The sequence below is a fragment of the Hevea brasiliensis genome, chromosome 6 (genome assembly GCF_030052815.1).
Source record: "Hevea brasiliensis isolate MT/VB/25A 57/8 chromosome 6, ASM3005281v1, whole genome shotgun sequence".
Taxonomy (NCBI): Eukaryota; Viridiplantae; Streptophyta; class Magnoliopsida; order Malpighiales; family Euphorbiaceae; genus Hevea; species Hevea brasiliensis.
In genome coordinates, this window is record NC_079498.1 from 20,328,161 (window position 1) to 20,345,949 (window position 17,789).

At 28.4% G+C, this 17,789-nt stretch overlaps 1 long non-coding RNA gene across 2 annotated transcripts; it reads right to left on the bottom strand.

The window, feature by feature from the left end:
- Window positions 1-12,948: 12,948 nt before the first annotated feature.
- Window positions 12,949-17,500, bottom strand: LOC110670507 (uncharacterized). 2 transcript variants are annotated; one of them, XR_002497920.2, is made up of 3 exons: window positions 17,291-17,500; window positions 17,049-17,174; window positions 12,949-13,517 (listed from the first exon to the last, which is right to left on the bottom strand). It is a non-coding gene; the product is annotated as an uncharacterized LOC110670507 (long non-coding RNA). The 2 variants fall into 2 exon arrangements; XR_002497919.2 differs by lacking the exon at window positions 12,949-13,517 and adding an exon at window positions 16,615-16,884 and having other exon boundaries at window positions 17,291-17,491.
- Window positions 17,501-17,789: the final 289 nt, after the last annotated feature.

Genomic DNA, 17,789 nt, shown 5'->3' on the forward strand with positions numbered 1-17,789 from the left:
GTCAGACGATAATAAAACAAGGAAAACTCCGTTAATTTCTTTGTCAAAAAATAATTAATATTAAATTAAACGAATTCAAAAATTTTTTCAAAGAAATAAAGTAAGATAAGTTAGGGTGCTCTGGCACCGAATGTAGCACGCCTTACTCGGCTACACTGTAGTAGGGTGAGGGATGCCAAATTTAATGGTATCAGAGCACGGTTTAGGCATTTATGGGTCTAGATCGAGTCCATACCATGCATTGCATTTGTAAGAGTCAAGGTGACACTAATGCAGATCTGTTTTCTCTGGTAAGGTGAAGAAATAAGGAGGTAGCAACTCCTCAACTTTTTACACCGGGTAAATTTCGAGGACGAAATTTTTGTTAGAGGGGAAGAATTGTAACACCCTCACTGTAGCAATTCTGTATATTCTACTGTTTCGGTGATCGGTGTCAGTCCGGATAGCTAGAACGTCTGGAAAAATATTTAGAATAGAGTGAGGAGTCATAAATAACTCAAATAATGATAAGAAAATTTTAGGAAAAATTTTAGAAATAAAATACAATCAAGTTAAATGAGCCGGTGCCCTAGCGATGGGTAACCTAGTGAGAAGTTGCGCTCTTCGCAGCTAAAAGCCCTAAACCCGAGAGAAAATTCATGAAATAATTTTGAGAACTCCAAAGAAGAGTCATTGAGGTTTTGATGGCATTAAAATGCTATGAAAATGCTTAAAAAAATTTTTATATCGATACAGACAATTTTAGTCTGTTAAGCAAAACGAAGGGCATTTTGATCATTTCGCCTTCAGAGACGATTTTTGACCAACTTGTCTAATTAAGTAAATAAATTATATGACATAAAATGTGAATTACTATTGAAGAAAAATTTATTAAAAATAAGTAATGAAAGAAGAATGAAAAAGAAAATAAAAATGAAGTAAAAGCTAATTATGACATAAGATGAGGTCATTAAAAACCTCTTCCACCAATCACCATTCACTAAATACACTTAAAACACAAAAAATGGGCAGAAAATTTAAAAGAGAAATCTCCTCCTTCTTCCTCAAATAGCCAGCCGACCCACTCTCTTCCCTAACCTCCATTGATGCTCAACAAAAGCTTCAATTCCCACTTGATTTCACCAAAAAAACCTCACCCTCTCTTCACAAAAAATCTCCCTTACCACTAGAGCTAGACTTGGGCAGCCATTAGAAGAGGAGAAAGTGAAGGAAAGTGAAGGGTAGAAATTCATCCAAGAGGTTAGTGCCAATTTTCTTGCTTCCATTCTTTTCTAAGCATGAATCTAAGTTGAGTTAAGTTGAAAATTTGATGAAAAATGAATTAAAGATGTATGAACTTGCCCCATGAAATTTTGACAGCCTTAGAGTACCTTAGGGTTTCATCAATTTGATTGTATAATAGTTGTGTATGGCTGCCATTGAACATAATTTTGGTATTTTAATTCATGGATTGTATATATATGAAGAATTGTAGTTGTTGGAGTTAGGGTTTGGACACCAAAATTGGGATTTTGTTTATGTATTGATGAAAAGAAGTTGTAATGGTCAATTAGTGACCATTTGGTCATGTTTGAGTAGGAAATTGAGTGAATGGTGCCAAGGAAATTGAGATTAGGTATGCTGTCCAATCTGCCCTACAAGTCTGGATGTGAGTCCAGCTAGTTTGGGCAGCTGTAACTTGAGTTGTGTAGGTTCAATTGGTGCAAGGCCAATTGGACATGAAACTAGACACATAATGGCACAACTTTAATGAAGAAACTTTTCCAAGAAAACAATTTTAGGATGACCTAAAAATTGACCAAATCCGGGTAACCAACTTGCTGGTCCTGGAAATTGACTAAATGAACAGTGTTTGTTCATTTAATCATAACTCACTGTAGAAATGTCCAATTAATCTGAAATTTATATCAATAGAAAGCTTAGAAAATTTAGGACAACTTTCATGCAGAACACAACTCCAAATTGTGACCAAAACGTAATGAAATTGCCCACCAAACTCAGGACACCAAAACTGCCAGAATGGATTGTGCCCAGAAATTCTGGGTACTGCCCTATCTGGCCAGTTATGGTATTTAGGCCATAACTTGAGCTACAAAACTCCAATTGGAGTGATTCAAAAATGAAATTAAAGAAGACACATAAGGGAATAACTTTGATGAAGAAAATTTTGTCAAATTTCCACTGTAACAATAACCAATGGAACAGTAAACTTAAGGTATGAAATCTAAAAATTTTGAATAACATAAACCAAGCTTTGAAATGGTATTGAAAATCATTGCCAACAAAAATAAAATGTATAATGTGGTATATTGGAGAACTTAGGCTTAACAAATCTATTATGAATCAAAAAGTCAACCTTTGAATGGAAATGGTCAAATGAATAGTAACCACTAAATTATGTGAAGTAGAAAAACAAACTATAAGAACCATTGTAGTTGTTAATATAGGATGTGGTAGGTAAATTGTGAATGGTGAAGTTGAGTGACCCCAATGATATAGAAAAGGGTCTAATAAATTAGAAAGCTATTGTATTGGTTAAGATATAGATAATGTAAATAATTGATTTAAATTTTTGAATTTGAGTGACACTAGGATTTAAGGAAAATTTAGCTAAATTTGAAATCCATGAAATATTCATGGACTACTTGGAATATGAATAATAATTTATATAAATAGGGCAATAAATAAATGAATGTATAAATAAGACTTTAGTTCCCATTATTGGAAAAAGGACAAGAAAAAGTATTTTGAGTACAATGGTGCATGAGAACCATTGTTTTGAATTGTGATCATTATGGATAACATAATGAATATATAACTTACGATGAATGCATAAATTATATAAATATTAGACTTAGAGATTTATGTTTCTATTATGAAAAAGATTAAAATGCTAGAAATTATAATTAGAACCTATCATGAAATAATGAAACTTATGAACACTTAATGGTGCTATGTGCCCATGTATCGCCTAGACATGTGTGTCTGATTGGATAGATTGGTATACTAATAGGGTATTGTTTAACAGTACTGCGTAAGGCTTTATGCCTGTATTCATGGCTTTATACCCGTACTCATGACTTTATACCCGCACTCATGGCTTTTATGCCCGATTATATGTTATCATGGCTTTTAGCCATATTGATATGTTATTATGGCTTTTTAGCTATACTGATTGCATACGTGGTTGACGTTCCACGTCCCATGGTATGACGGCCTGAGGCACCGTGGTGTCCAGTGCCAACGACCTGTTATCCAGTTTAGTCATCCTGTCATAGGTTACTTGGGCAATAAAATTTATTGAAATAAGTTAAGAATATTAGCAACTGAAAATATTAGCAATTAAATAAATGAATAAGAATATTTAAAATAAATTGGATTAGTTATTTAACAGAAAGAATTGAAATTATTTGGAACGATATTAAAATTTAATTATTATGAAAGAATTGAGCGCTTCTGAAGAAAAATAAATTATAACAAATAATAGTTAATACTAGAAGTATTATATGAAATTAGATTAAATTCCAGAGTATTCAAATTTTGATCAATTTCTTTTTATTTGTATATTATTTTCTTGTTATATTATTGCACCACTAAGCAGCAATGCTTAGCGCGATGAATTTATTTCCTCGTGCAGGTACTGAAGGTAAAGCCCAACGAATATTAAACAGAGATTTGGGAGTTCTGATCTGCAGAAGTGTCTGAAGTATTCAAAGTTGTCACCTCCTCAGCAATGCACGTAGATAGGGCCCATATAGGTCATAATTTGTATGTTGTATAAAATGCTTAGTTATAGTATTGTAATGTAGATTATGAAAATATAATTAATAGGTATGTGATGTAAATTAATAAATCAGTTAGTTCATATGTGATTAAATTGTATATCATGTAAATTAATGAAGATTGAAAATTTTCATATATGAATTGAGCATGAATGGGAATGTGTGGAAATTGATATGAATGAAATTGTATGGATTTGAATACGGAATTGAAATATATAGATAATACATGAAATGATGAGATTTTTATTTTAAAATATTATTGAAAATTTCAAATAAGTAAATAGTGAAACACGTCAAACGATAATAAAATAGGGGAAACTCCATTAGTTTCTCCGTCAAAAAATAATTGATATTAAATTAATCGAATTCAAAATTTTTTTTTAAGAAATAAAGTAAGATAAGTTAGAGTGCTCCGGAACCGAACGTAGCACACCTTGCTCGGCTACACTGTAGTCGGGTGAGGGGTGTCACAAGCATTCTATGTGGAGAAAAGATCAAAGAAACTTTGGGGAAAGAAAAGGCTTGTCATGGACTATAAACCTTTAAATCAACTCTTTGTTCACTCATCTTCAGGAAGCCCACATCGTCTCAAAGTTTGATCTAAAAGCTGGATTTTGACAATTAGGAATTGATCCAGTAGACAGATATAAGACAAAATTTTGCATTCCAAATGCTCTGTAACACCCCTATTTGCATAGCCTGGTATATTTCACTGTTTCGTTGACCGGTGTCGGTCCAGACAATTAAGAGAATTAGAACCACATCTAAGATACCTAGATAAGTCCTAAACACAAATAATTAGTATTTGCCAAATAGTTAAGTATAAAGAAAAAAAAAAGTATAAAAAGTTAAATGAGCCAGGAGTCACAGCGATGGGTGACCGTCTCGGGAAATGACTGCGAGGTCAATCTAAACTCAAATTTTAAACCAAAAAATGTGACGCCGCGGTCCTTAGAACCATTGCGAACACAGTGAAAAAGAGAAAATCACGAAAAAGAGTTGTTAAACAGGTCAAATAATTAGGTCAAGAATCCGGAAGAAATATCGAATAACTTGCAAACCGGATCAGATCGGCGAGGGGCAATTTGGTCAGTTCACCCCTAAAGGTAATTCCTGACCTAACTGTCTAATAAAATTTGAGAAATAAAAATTTTAAAATATAGAATTAAATTAAAGAAGTGAGAAAAAAGAAAGGAAAAAGAAAAGAAAATAAAAATTGAATTATGATATCACAAAGATGATGCCAAAAATGAGGTCATAAATAAATTTTCTATTTAATTAAATTGTTGACTAAGTCAATTAGAAAATAAAAACTAAAAAATTAAAAAGGGAAAAGGGGTCTTCTTCTCTTCATTTTTGCCGTGGGTTTCTCTCACTCTCCCTTCTCTCACTAAACCTCAATTGAAGCTCAATGTTGAGCTTGAGTAATCCCAAATTTAACCCTAAAATCCCCCAAAATTTCTCATTAAACTTTGTTAACTTCACTTAAGAAGAAGATTGAGCAAGAAAGAAAGAAGGAAAGAGAGAAGAAATTTGTTGAGTGAACTTCAAAGTTGAGGTAAGTTATTTAAAGTGAAATTCTTTAGTTAAAGCATATGATTTAAGTTAAGTTAACTTAGAAATTAACTTAAAATCAAAAGAAAACAATTGTTGGAGGACCAAAAGAGAATTTCGGCCAGCCTTAGGTTAGGGTTTGAAATGAATGACTTTGATGTGTTTGATTGGTTGTTTAGGTTGAATGAAGTATGTAGACATTAGATGTACACTTTGATTGCATTAAATTATACAAATGTGTAACTAGGGTTTTGAGCATGTGAAAAATTGAAAAAAAATTTAAGAATTGGTCAAATGATGTAGTTGACCTTACTTGAGTTGAGAAATGGTCAATTGTGACCATTTGTGGTGTGTGTGAATTGTTAGAACCAAGTTTCAATTTAGATTGGTTAAGGTCAATATGCAGACAACTTGACCTAGGTCCCTTTCAGCGACCAAAACTGAAAATTTACTAACCCAATTGGTGTGAGGCCAATTGAGAATGAAACTAGACACAAAATGGACTATTTTTTATTTGGGAATAATGCCCAGAATAATGCCCAAAAAATGACCATAACTTAGTGAACAATTAAGCCAAATCCGGATTAGGGCACATTGACCTGTACAAAAATGACCAAATGAACAGTAGTTACGTAAATGACCATAACTTGGTCTACGAAGGTCCAAATGACCTAAATCTTATACCGATGGAAAGCTGAGACATAGCCCTACAACTTTCATGAAGAAAATAAACTTAAAGTTTGATCATAGCCTATCCAAAAACTCACCTGCAATCAGTGTACAAAAACTGCCATAATCCAGAAAATGCCTAGAATTTTGGGTAACACCAAATCCAGCCAGCCATGTTCAAATGGCCATAACTAGGGCTACAAAACTCCAAATGGAGTAATTCAAAAATAAAAATAAAGTTAAGACAATAAGGAACAACTTCTATGAAGAAACCTTAGCCAAATTTCAACAGCAACTTGACCAATGGAATAGTGCAAAACAGGGCAACAAATCTAAAATTTGGAAATTTCACCTAAAAGAATTAAAATTTGAGGAAACAACCAAAACCAACAAATTAGGTAACCAAAATGTGATATGTGGGTGAAATTAGAATTCCTATGCCTATTAAGCATAAGAAAGTCAATAATTTGACTTGAATAGTGTCGTGAATAGTAATCCCGAAATACAAATTTTAAAGAATGTCAAGTTAAGCATATTAAAGCTATATATAAATAGATTAGAATTTATTTTTGGACTTATGATAAATTATGATACTGAAACACTGTAAAATTGTGTGTTTCTGTCGAGAAGAATACTAGGAAAGAACCCGAAGCATCGAGTCAAGGCCAAGAGGTGACTCGCATAAGGTTTGTGCACAACACAAATGTTTTTTAAAATTCCTTTGCAAAGTGCATGAAATGAATTGTGATTTACTTATATTGCAAAATGGTGATTGAAATGTATATTATGCTTTTGACTTAAATTGTTGAAAGTTTAATTGTATGTGTTTGATTTGGCAATAAATGTTTAGTAAATTGCTAAGACAGTTTTGAAACCACAGTGTCATGACCATATTTTTGAATGCCTCACTAGCATGACTAGTGGGAGGAATTAGTTTTGAATTTTGATTCCCTCCCTGGCTGAAGTGTTGAGGTGTGTGCCAGTAGAGGAAGAAATTGAATGGGTACCCATAGTTTGAGCTAGCTAGCCTTGTGATTTCTCATAAGCCTCCGGCTATTGAGATGAATATTATTCTGAATGGCATGATATAAATGTGTGTTTTTATGAAACCTGTTTTGAGACTGTTTTGACTAAAATGATAAATTGTCTTTTGTATCCACTTTTCATTTTCAGTACTGTATTTGAATAATTGTGATTTGGATTGTGCATAAAATGTTATTTTAGTATGTTATGCACCACTGAGTCGTAGTACTCAGCGATGACTGTTATTACTGTCGCAGATAGAGAGACTAGAGGAGCAGCAGAGTGAGCTGCTGAGGATCTTGGAGCTACATCCCTAAGATTTTATCGGGTATAAATTTATACCCTGATTGTAATGTTTATATTTGTGTATGTAACTGTATGTATATGTATAAACTGGTCATAAGCAATTTTATAGATTTTGTAATAATATTATTTTGGATTTTCTAATGTAAATTTTGGATTGATGAATGTAAATTGATTTTTCTTTAATGAATTATGAATGAAGTTATTTAGTGTTATTTTTTATGATAATTGAATTGAGAATTATTTTGAATTATAGAGTTGGCAAAAATGATGTTGAATTGTGTTGTAGTAGTAGTTGATTTGATGAAATTAAATTATTGGAACTATTTTTACAGGTGTTTGAAGAACTGTTTTTCCCAAATATAGATGGCACTTTGCCGAAATTTTTTCAAAATTTGCGTAAAAATAAAAATGAATAAAAATTTTAACTAGTCTTTAAACTTCAAGTAAATGTTTTTAACACCTGCTATAAAAGCTCACCACTTTCAAAAAGTAAGAAAATTGTTTTAAAATCCTTTGTAGTGTATTTAATGGGTTACCGGTAGACGAAGTCGGTAATTTATTAGGTATACTACGGGATCATGTTATGTCTTACAGAGGGGTAAGGTGTGACATGCTCAATATCAGTGGACAGCTATGTCATTTGGGCTAAAGGTTATTCCATCTCTATTGCAAAAGGCAATAGTTAGAATGTTTGAACCCATCCTTCATAGTACCCTCATCTACATAGATGACATCCTACTATTCTCAAAAGACATTTCAACCCATAAACAATTGTTATCCCAATTCCACAATTTAGTCTAAAAATATGGGATAATGCTGTCTGAAAAGAAAAGCTACTTAGACTAGACAAATATTGAATTTCTTGGGATGAATTTTCAAAATAAAAAATATCAACTTGGTCCTCATATTTTCTAAGAACTCCTCAAATTCCCAGACCAAGATTTGACCATAAATCAAATTCAATAATTCCTTGTTATTATCAATTACTTTAGGGACTTTATTCCCAATGTATCCAAACACACTAGTCTCCTTTCCAAGATGCTTGAGAAATAGGCCCCAACTTGGAGTTTTGAGCTAAAGCAACTGTAAAAAAGCTAAAAGAAGTGGCACATAATCCTCCTCATTTAAAGAGCTAAAAGAAGTGGCACAGAATCCTCCTTATTTAAAGATTCCTAATATAAGAAAAAGAATATTGTAGACAGATGCTAATGATGAATACTGGGAAGCTGTCCTAATAAAAGAGCTTATGGGAAAACAACAAATCTGTAGACATGCTAGTAGGCAATTTAATGAATTAGAAAAATATTATCATACAATCTATAAAGATATTGTGGCCATCAAAAATTGGATCAAAAAGTTTGAATTACATCTGATAGGTCACTACTTTCTGTTTATAATGGACAACTCACCTTTCCCTAAAGTCCTTAACTTCAAGAACAAGAATCTTCTAGAATTACAACTCTTAAGATTGAAAATTGGTTCTCAAATTATGAGTTTACTGTCCAACACATAAAAGCAGACCTCAACCTCATTCCTAACCTCCTCACCAAACCTCAAAATATACTCCATCCAAACCATCCCATTAATATTCATAGCTAGCTCTTCTCGACTAACCAGTTCTCATACTCCCTCTCATTTAAGACCCACTCTAGAAAACTTCCCACCTAACTGTAATACCTCCATATCCCTATTCCAAATCACAAAATTTGGAAAAAAAAAATCTATTTCCCTTATAGAACCTTTCTAATGTTCTTAGGAATGTTAGGGATATTGAAAGTAAAATTTGCCCAAAAACTCAATTTCTTATAGTCTTTTGTATTAGTCCTTGTGAATACCTTCTTAATGAAGAAAAGAGGTTTCTTTGATGCATGACCACTCTTTATGACAAGGCTATTGAAGTTCCTACTTTGACCCTTTATGATTTCCTCAATGACGGAAGAAACCAGAAATGTTTTTTTTTATGGCATTTCCTAGAATGGTTCTCTCCATTATCAGGGTAGAGATTTGAACTCAAAAAGATCATTAAAAATCAACAATTCTAGATGAAGCTTGCCCTTAAAGCTAAGAATGCCTGTTCTTTGTTCATCATTCATCGACCTTTCTTCAAAAGCCTAGAGGGCCTATTATGGACCATGAACATGACATATGAGTGGAAGACTTATTTCCAATCCATCAAGTACAAAGAAAGCAATAAAGGCATAAGGAAGGAGATGAACTCTTTCCTGCATGTACTAAATAATTATCAACCCAAGAACCAAATGCTAGAATATACTTTTTTCGGCCCAAAAGCCAAGCCAGAAGAGATTCTTGATTACACTCATCCAGTTTGATAGGACTCACAAGACCCTACTGAGACAGACGATACAACCATTGAAGGACATAGAATAGCCAATAAGAGTAGGCCATGGTATAGAGGTCTTTATGGTGATATTGAATCTGAAGACTCTAATTACGACAACTTTAATCTGAGTCCTAGTAAGAATTCTTTCTGACTTTAAGTATTGTCTATGAGCTAGTTCACATTGGATGGCATCAAAATGTCATCAATGTTTTCAAAAGCAACATGTACTATATCTTATTTTTTAAAGATGTCTATATTAAAAGTAATGTCTGTAAATCTAAAGTAAGTGATGTTAGTGGATGTACTAAATCACGTGAAGATATTCTATTTTAGTTTGTCTATTTTCTCTCATCTCCTCTATGTAAGGAGAAGTTTGTATAAGTTTAACTTAAAATAAAATAACAACCAACTCTTTATCTCTACTTCTATAGCTTGCTAAATTTCTTCTCCTCTTCTGAAAGTCTAATATTATATCTTGTTCATATATCGCCTTACTAAAGTATTAGTGTGCTCTGCACTTGCCTCTTTTGAGAATCCTGTGTAATAGAAAATGCTACAAAAAATTAAATTAAAATTTTCTGAGATAACCCAAAAACCAATTTTCTCTCCTTTCCTCCGATGGCTGCCAACATCCGTAGGCAACAATAGTAGTTAGAAATGGAAGCTAGGAGGAAGGTAAGTCGGGTGCCATCGTAACCACACTTGTTCTCTCTCTTCATGTTTTCCTTCATTGCTGCTTGTCATTCGTCACCATTTCGAGTGCTCTAGAGTCATTGGAGCTCCTTGCTTCACCTAGAGTCATCAACCAAGGCTATTTGATGTAGAGGTGAGAAATCAATTGGTTCGGTTCAAAATTGAGCCGAAATCAATTTAATAAAAAGCTGAACCGAATCAAAATGAATTAATTCAATTTGGCTTGATTAAAGAGTTCGATTTTGAAGAGAATGCAAGCTACCCAAGCAAATCCAAGACAAATCAACTTCCCTTTTCTCTCAAATTTCAATATCAATCCTCAACATCAAATCTTAACAATTGCTCTAAAGATTAGTCAGAAGATAACTCAAATTGTATCATTAAATGGAAGTTTCATTACACTCAAATTGTATCAACAACTGTGCTAAAAATTACTAAGTTTCATTTTGTAGCTATGTGAGTTTCATTAAATGGAAGAGACAAAGATGGTTATAGTTGGCACTTGGCTGTGTAAAAAAAAGAAGAATTAAGTGAAAGAATTAGAAAAATATAAAGAAATACATAAATGAACCATTAACCCTATAGGTTATAGAAAAAATTTAAAGAGAAAGTTCATATTCAGGCACTCCAAAAATATAGACAAAAATGAAAAATGGGCTTTAGCTGTGATGTTAGGAAAGACATCATAAATTTAACATGCAGTAGTTAAAGCAAGGGAAGCTCAACACGAAAAGGCAAATGGATTCAACTCCAACGCAAGCAGCCAACACCCAATTGAAGGTCGCCAGTGGTAGAAAGAAATGAGGGCTGAGACTATTGAGCTGAGGTAGAATGTTGTGTCAACAGGGGTTTAGAAATGAAGTGAGATTGTGAACTGAAAAAGCTAAAGGTCTATGGTTTGCTGTTAAATGCAGTTGAAATCTGATAATTGTTATTGTTCACTTGTAACAGATAGTTGATGATAATTAATTTATATTAAATATTTCGTAAAATTATATTTAATTATTATTATTAATATATAAAATTAATAATAAGAGTATATTTATCATATCATATCATTTATTTTATTATTAAAATAAATATATAATTATTAATTTAATAGCTATATAATTTATTATATTATTAAAATAAATATATAGTTATTTTTTAGTGTATCGTGTTATTTATTTTCTTATTGAAATAAATAAATAATTAAACAATTTTTAAAATGTAACTATAAAGTAATAAAATAATAATAATTATTATTATTATTATTATTATTGACTGAAAAAATCTTATAATTTTAAATTTTTAAATATAAAAAAGTGATTCTTTCATAATAAATAAGTATTTTTATATTTTATATTATTAATAAAAAATATGCTAAGTAACATGATTGTAAATAAAAAAAATAGAAAACAATATTAGTAACATTGAATTTCGAGTTATACGGAAAAGATGGGCAAATTAAGTGAATTACTTTTCGATAAAGATTAAAACTATTTTTATCAAATAATAAATAATTAAAAAAATAATATTAACAACTCTTATCAATTCTAATTGTAGAGTTGATATAAAATCTACTTACATTACATTTTTTAGTTTATTAAATATATTAATTTAATTATTTAAATATTAATTAATTATTAACTATATTCAATAACTGAACCAAAATAAATCAACCAAACACGCTCTAAGAGAAACGAAGAATAAGAATAAGAAAAGGATTAAAGGAAATGAGTGACCCAATAAGGGAGAAAACCCAAAGGAAAGTGAGTTTATATACCACCTAATTTCCTGTGCCCAACCCATTTTTGCATCTCGTTTCTTCAAATAATATTAAAATAACATTTAACTAAAATAAATGTAAAAACAAAAAATTTATAACACGTGTAAAGTAATTATTAAGCAATTGATACACATAAGCGGCAACTCTGTTAAGATCGTAGATTTCATTTCATTTTACTTTTCCACATTGAAATTTGACATGACACAATTTAAAAAATTAATGATACTAAGAGACTTTTTTAATAAAATTTATAAATTAATTTATTTGTTTAACTTTTAAAATAATATAATAGTTAAATTCTGAAATAATCCAGCTCATATGATAATTGGTATATAGACTAACTGAACTAAAAATCTTTAATTCAATTCTGATTGATAGATTACAATAATGTACAATAAACAACTTTGCATCAACATTTGCTCAGATGATAGAAGCACCACTGAAATTCATTAATTTTATAAACTCAATAATTCTAAATTTTGCTTACTTTCCAATTGTTGGTTGACATAACTCTGAAAATTCAAAAAAAAAAAATTGCAGAAATATGTGATGTTTTGTTTATTATATAATAAACTAAAATAAACCAGCATGCAAAAGAATGAAAATGAGAAATGCACTTACAGGGAACAAGACATCCAAATTGTGAAAGTGGAGAAATGCATGAATTAAATGCATTTACATAACACTAATTAAAGCCAGTGGGTATTGCAGCAAAAAAGCATACTAAATGAACTTGAAAGTCTCTTTGCTACTGCAATTAAAACTGCCAATGGAAGTTTCTCACCTTTGAAAGATGAAGATATATATGAAAATTAGATCAACAAGCATATATTATATACATCTGAATTGGACAGTTTTGACACATTTTCTTATTCTGTCTGTAAGAAAATCGTGTTAAACTTACAGTGAAATTGTTTAAGCCTCTCCTTTATGGGGAACTTCATCTTAACAAATTCAGAAAAGAAAAAGAATTCAAAAACATCACTGTTGCCTCTCAAAGCAGCAGAGTCATTGAAGTGGAGTAAAAACCTATAATAACAAAATGAATCCAATGCACTGTTTTCAAGAAGCTGTCACACATACGCTCCTCTTATCACATGATAAAGGAGAAGGTACCGTGACTACTTCCGTACTATATTGGCCAGGACTATGCTATAATAAAACAGAAGTTGTTTACAAGCAATTCTGTGATAGTGCTTGTAAAACCATACCATACTACCATGACTTCTCCATAAGAACTCCACAGCCCCTGAAACACTATTGGCCTGCAAGAGACACTCGCGAATATGCAGTAGACTGGGACACCAGACAGAAGCAAAAGGCATTCAAACACTCTAATCGGTTTATAACCATTTGCTTTCAGACTCCAAAATTTTCTATCCTAAAGACAAAACAAAATTGCATGATAACTCAGCAGGCACAATTAATTGGTTAAGTAGCAAGTGATTTCATCCAAGAAGAATTAAAGATGGACTATGAACATGTTTCATCTCTTAAATGAGTATGCCATGCTGCAGAAAAAGGATAATAATTTATTTATTTTTCTAAACCACTTGTAAAAGATAATAGAGAAAAATATATTGGTATGCTAGAAATAATTAGACTAACATAATGTCTATGCTATGTATGGGTAATTTATAATTTATATTTTTTAATTTAATTTTTAATTATATCTTAAATAAGATAAATTATTATTATTAAATTAATTTTGAATTAAAATTTCTCTTTTATTTAATTTAATTTAAATAAATTTGTACCGATTATAATAATAAATTTTAATTAATTTATGATGTAATTAACTAAAATATCTATTTAATTCTTTTTCTACATATATTAATAATAGTTTTCATGATTAATTCTTTTAAAATGTAATTAAAATAATTAAAATTTTATGAAATTTTTATATTTTATCTCATAATTTATATAAATTGATATTTATTTTTTTGTAAAAAATAAAAAATATATTAAATTATTGAAAAAGTAATATTATTTTTAAAATAAATAAATATAATTTTTTATTATCAATATAATAAAAAAATTAAATTACTAATAATGAATTGAATTATTTAATTATAATAATAATAAAAATATATAACATTATTATTGATTAAAAATAACATTCTATTATTTTATTTTTCAAAAATACTATATTTAAGTGTAAATTTTTTTTATTAATCTGATATATTTTTTATAAAATAATTTTTTAACAAAAAGATTATCACTTGAAATAAATTTATAATATAAAATAAATGCATTTCATAAAAATTAAAATTTTAAAATATTATTATTTTCTATTAATATAATAAATATTAAAAATATATACTATTTTTTAAAAAACAGATTCTATAATTTTAATACTGTAACTTTCATTGCTTTTAATAATCTTCATTTATGGCTAAATTTTCAATGTAATTATATTTATAATTTATTTTTGAAATTCTACTTCTATATAAATATATAGTTGAGAGATAATTTATATATAAAATATAGATATTTAACTAAAATTTAAAAAAATTCTGTTGAAAATTAAATAATCAAAATATTAGTTATTATTGCATTCGATATATAATTATAATAAAATAATATTCAAAAGTTTAAAAAATATTAAATAAGAAATTTAAAAAAAATTAATGATTAAATAAATTTAATTAAATATATTTAAATAAATAAAATTTGACAATAATAATTAATGACTTTTGAAAGAAATAATAAAATATAGTGCAAATAAAAAAAAGATATTAGAGCATTTAAGTGAAATGAAAATATTTAGTGAGATAAGAGCGCTTAATATGTATTAATGTCTCATATGAACAAACAAATAAAAACTATTTAAATAAAAAAATTAATTTATAATTAAATATTATTTAACTAAAAAACTGTAACAAAAGCATTCAAATTTAATTTTTATAACGGTAAAATGTTTCATATTTACTTGACAATTTCAATTAAATCATTATAAGTTGGACATAATGATAATAATAATAAAAATTAATTGATCTTAAGAAAATGAAATAAAAAGAATATTAAATTATTAATATAAAAAATAATGCATACTAATTATAAATAAGTCAAATCTCTATTTTTTATTTTTATAATTTTTTATGTAGACTATACTTTTTGTCTCTCAAAATTTTTAACAAAAATTTCATAATAAAAATAATAGAAAATATAATTTGATATTATATATTTATTAAATATATAAAATAATTTAAGATTGATTAAATTATATGATTGTTGATTATAAAATCACAAATTAGTGATAAATTTTTTTTAAACTAATGGTCATCAATGAGCTATCATTATTATTATTATTATTATTATTATTATTATTATTATTATTATTATTATTATGGAGGGCAACATATGACAAATAATATTATAATATTTTTACATAAATAAATTTATACAAAAATAATATAAATAAATTTTAAATATTACATTTAATCATAATAAATCTTAATTTTTGAAAATTAAATTTTTAAAAAAATAATTTAAATAATAACTGTTAATATAATATTATAAATAATAATGATAATTAAAAAAAATAAAAAAAAATTAAATAATAGTTAATATTTATAAAATAATATAAATAATTTTTAAATATTATATTTAATAACAAATATCTTAATTTTTAAAAATTAAATTTTAAAAGAAATAATAATTTAAATAATAAATATTAATATAGTATTATAAATAACAATAATGATTAAAAGAGAAATAAAAAAATTGAATAATAATTAATATAAAAAAATATTTATAATTAATTATGAGATCACAAATTAATAGTCAATTTTCTTTAAACTAATAACTATCAACAACTTATTATTATTATTATTATTATTATTATTATTATTATTATTATTATTATTATAATAGATGATAATATATGAATAATAATATTTTTACATACATGAATTTATAAAAAAAAATATAAATATTTTTATATATTTTATTTAATTATAAAATATTTTAATTTTTTAAAAATAAAATTTAAAAAAAAATAATAATTTAAATAATAAATATTAAAATATTATTTTAAATAATAATGATAACTAAAAAAATTAAATAATTAAATAATAATTAATATTTATAAAATAATAAAAATAATTTTTAAATATTATATTTAATTAAAAAATTTTAATTTTTAAAATATTACATTTAAAAAAATAATTTAAATTATAAATATTAAATTAAAATAATAAATAATAATAATTAAAAAAATTAAATAATAATTAATATAAAAAAAATATTTATAAAAGGTGATTCATGATAAATTTTTCAATAAAGATATGTGTTTTTTTTGCAAAAATATTTGGAAATACCTCTTTACTTCTCAATTAACTTGTAGAAAAGGGTAAAAAAGATCATAAACTATAAAATTCCGGATTTAAAGCCCCGTCAAGAATAGAAAAATACTCATTAAAAGGAAATATAGGTGAGAATTAGGATCACTTCAGAGTTTCAAAGAACATAAATCGTAATCAAGTTAGAAGGTTGTGGCATTGAGCATATGAAAATCCCAAAATAATTCCTGGACAGGAACAATTGTCGGATAAAATCTACTTTTGCTGTTCCCAAAGATCATAAAATATAAAATTTCCAATTTGAGGCCCTGTCAAGCATAGAAAATTACTCATGAAAAGGAAATAACGTTGAGAATTAGGATCACTTCAGAGTTCCAAAAACCATGAACCGTAATCAAGTTAGAAGGTTGCGGTTTTGAGCTTATGAAAATCCCAAAATAATTCCTGGAAATATTAGTAAAAAACCAAGAACCCGTTAGACCCAAGAACCCAAATCATGTAGAAGAAAGGAGAGAAACAGAGAAACAGGGAACTGAGCACTGAGTCAATTACCTTGTTTGGCAGAGCAGTGAGGGAAAGAAACTAGGAGACAAAGAAAGAGAAATTACCCGTGAAACTTGGTGCAACTTGGCACGACTCTCTGAGGTTTGTGGCGTTTGAGGCAGTTTATGGCATCAACGGCAAGGTTTGAAATCCATGGAAGCTTCGTCCTTGATAAGAGACTCTCTTTGAGACTGAGATTGTAGAGGGGTTGATAAAATTAGGATTATAATGATGGAATCAGGTATTCAGTGATTTTCTCCCAACAGATAAAAAATAAGAATATTTAAATTAAAGAATTCAAACTGACCTGATCTTGTGATTTAACCTGATTTGTCAATTTAGATTGGTATGGTTTGGTTGGGTTTGTCAGATACAACCGATTCACGAACAACCCTAGGAAACATCAATTTTAGCATTGATGCGCGTGCTAAGTTCAAGATTCAGATATTATTTTTATTACTGTTGATATTAAAAACAAAAAGGAAATTAAAAAATCAAAGTCACTTAGAGCTCAATGAGTGGGAGACTAATGTTGGCTTAATCTTGAATTTTTGTCAAAGGCCAACTATAATTACGAAGAAGTTGTCATTTTCAACTATGGCTCAAAGTGTTGTGAAAAACACTCATATAGAAATACCATTATAATATAATGTTTTCGTTCTAATTCTGATTTTTTTTTTCAAGGAATGGCTATTGATAATTTGAGATGTCCACAATGACTACCTCTTGCTAGAAAATATTGACACTTACATAAATATATTAGTCAATCCATACAAGATTGATAATAACTAGGTACCTCAAGGGAA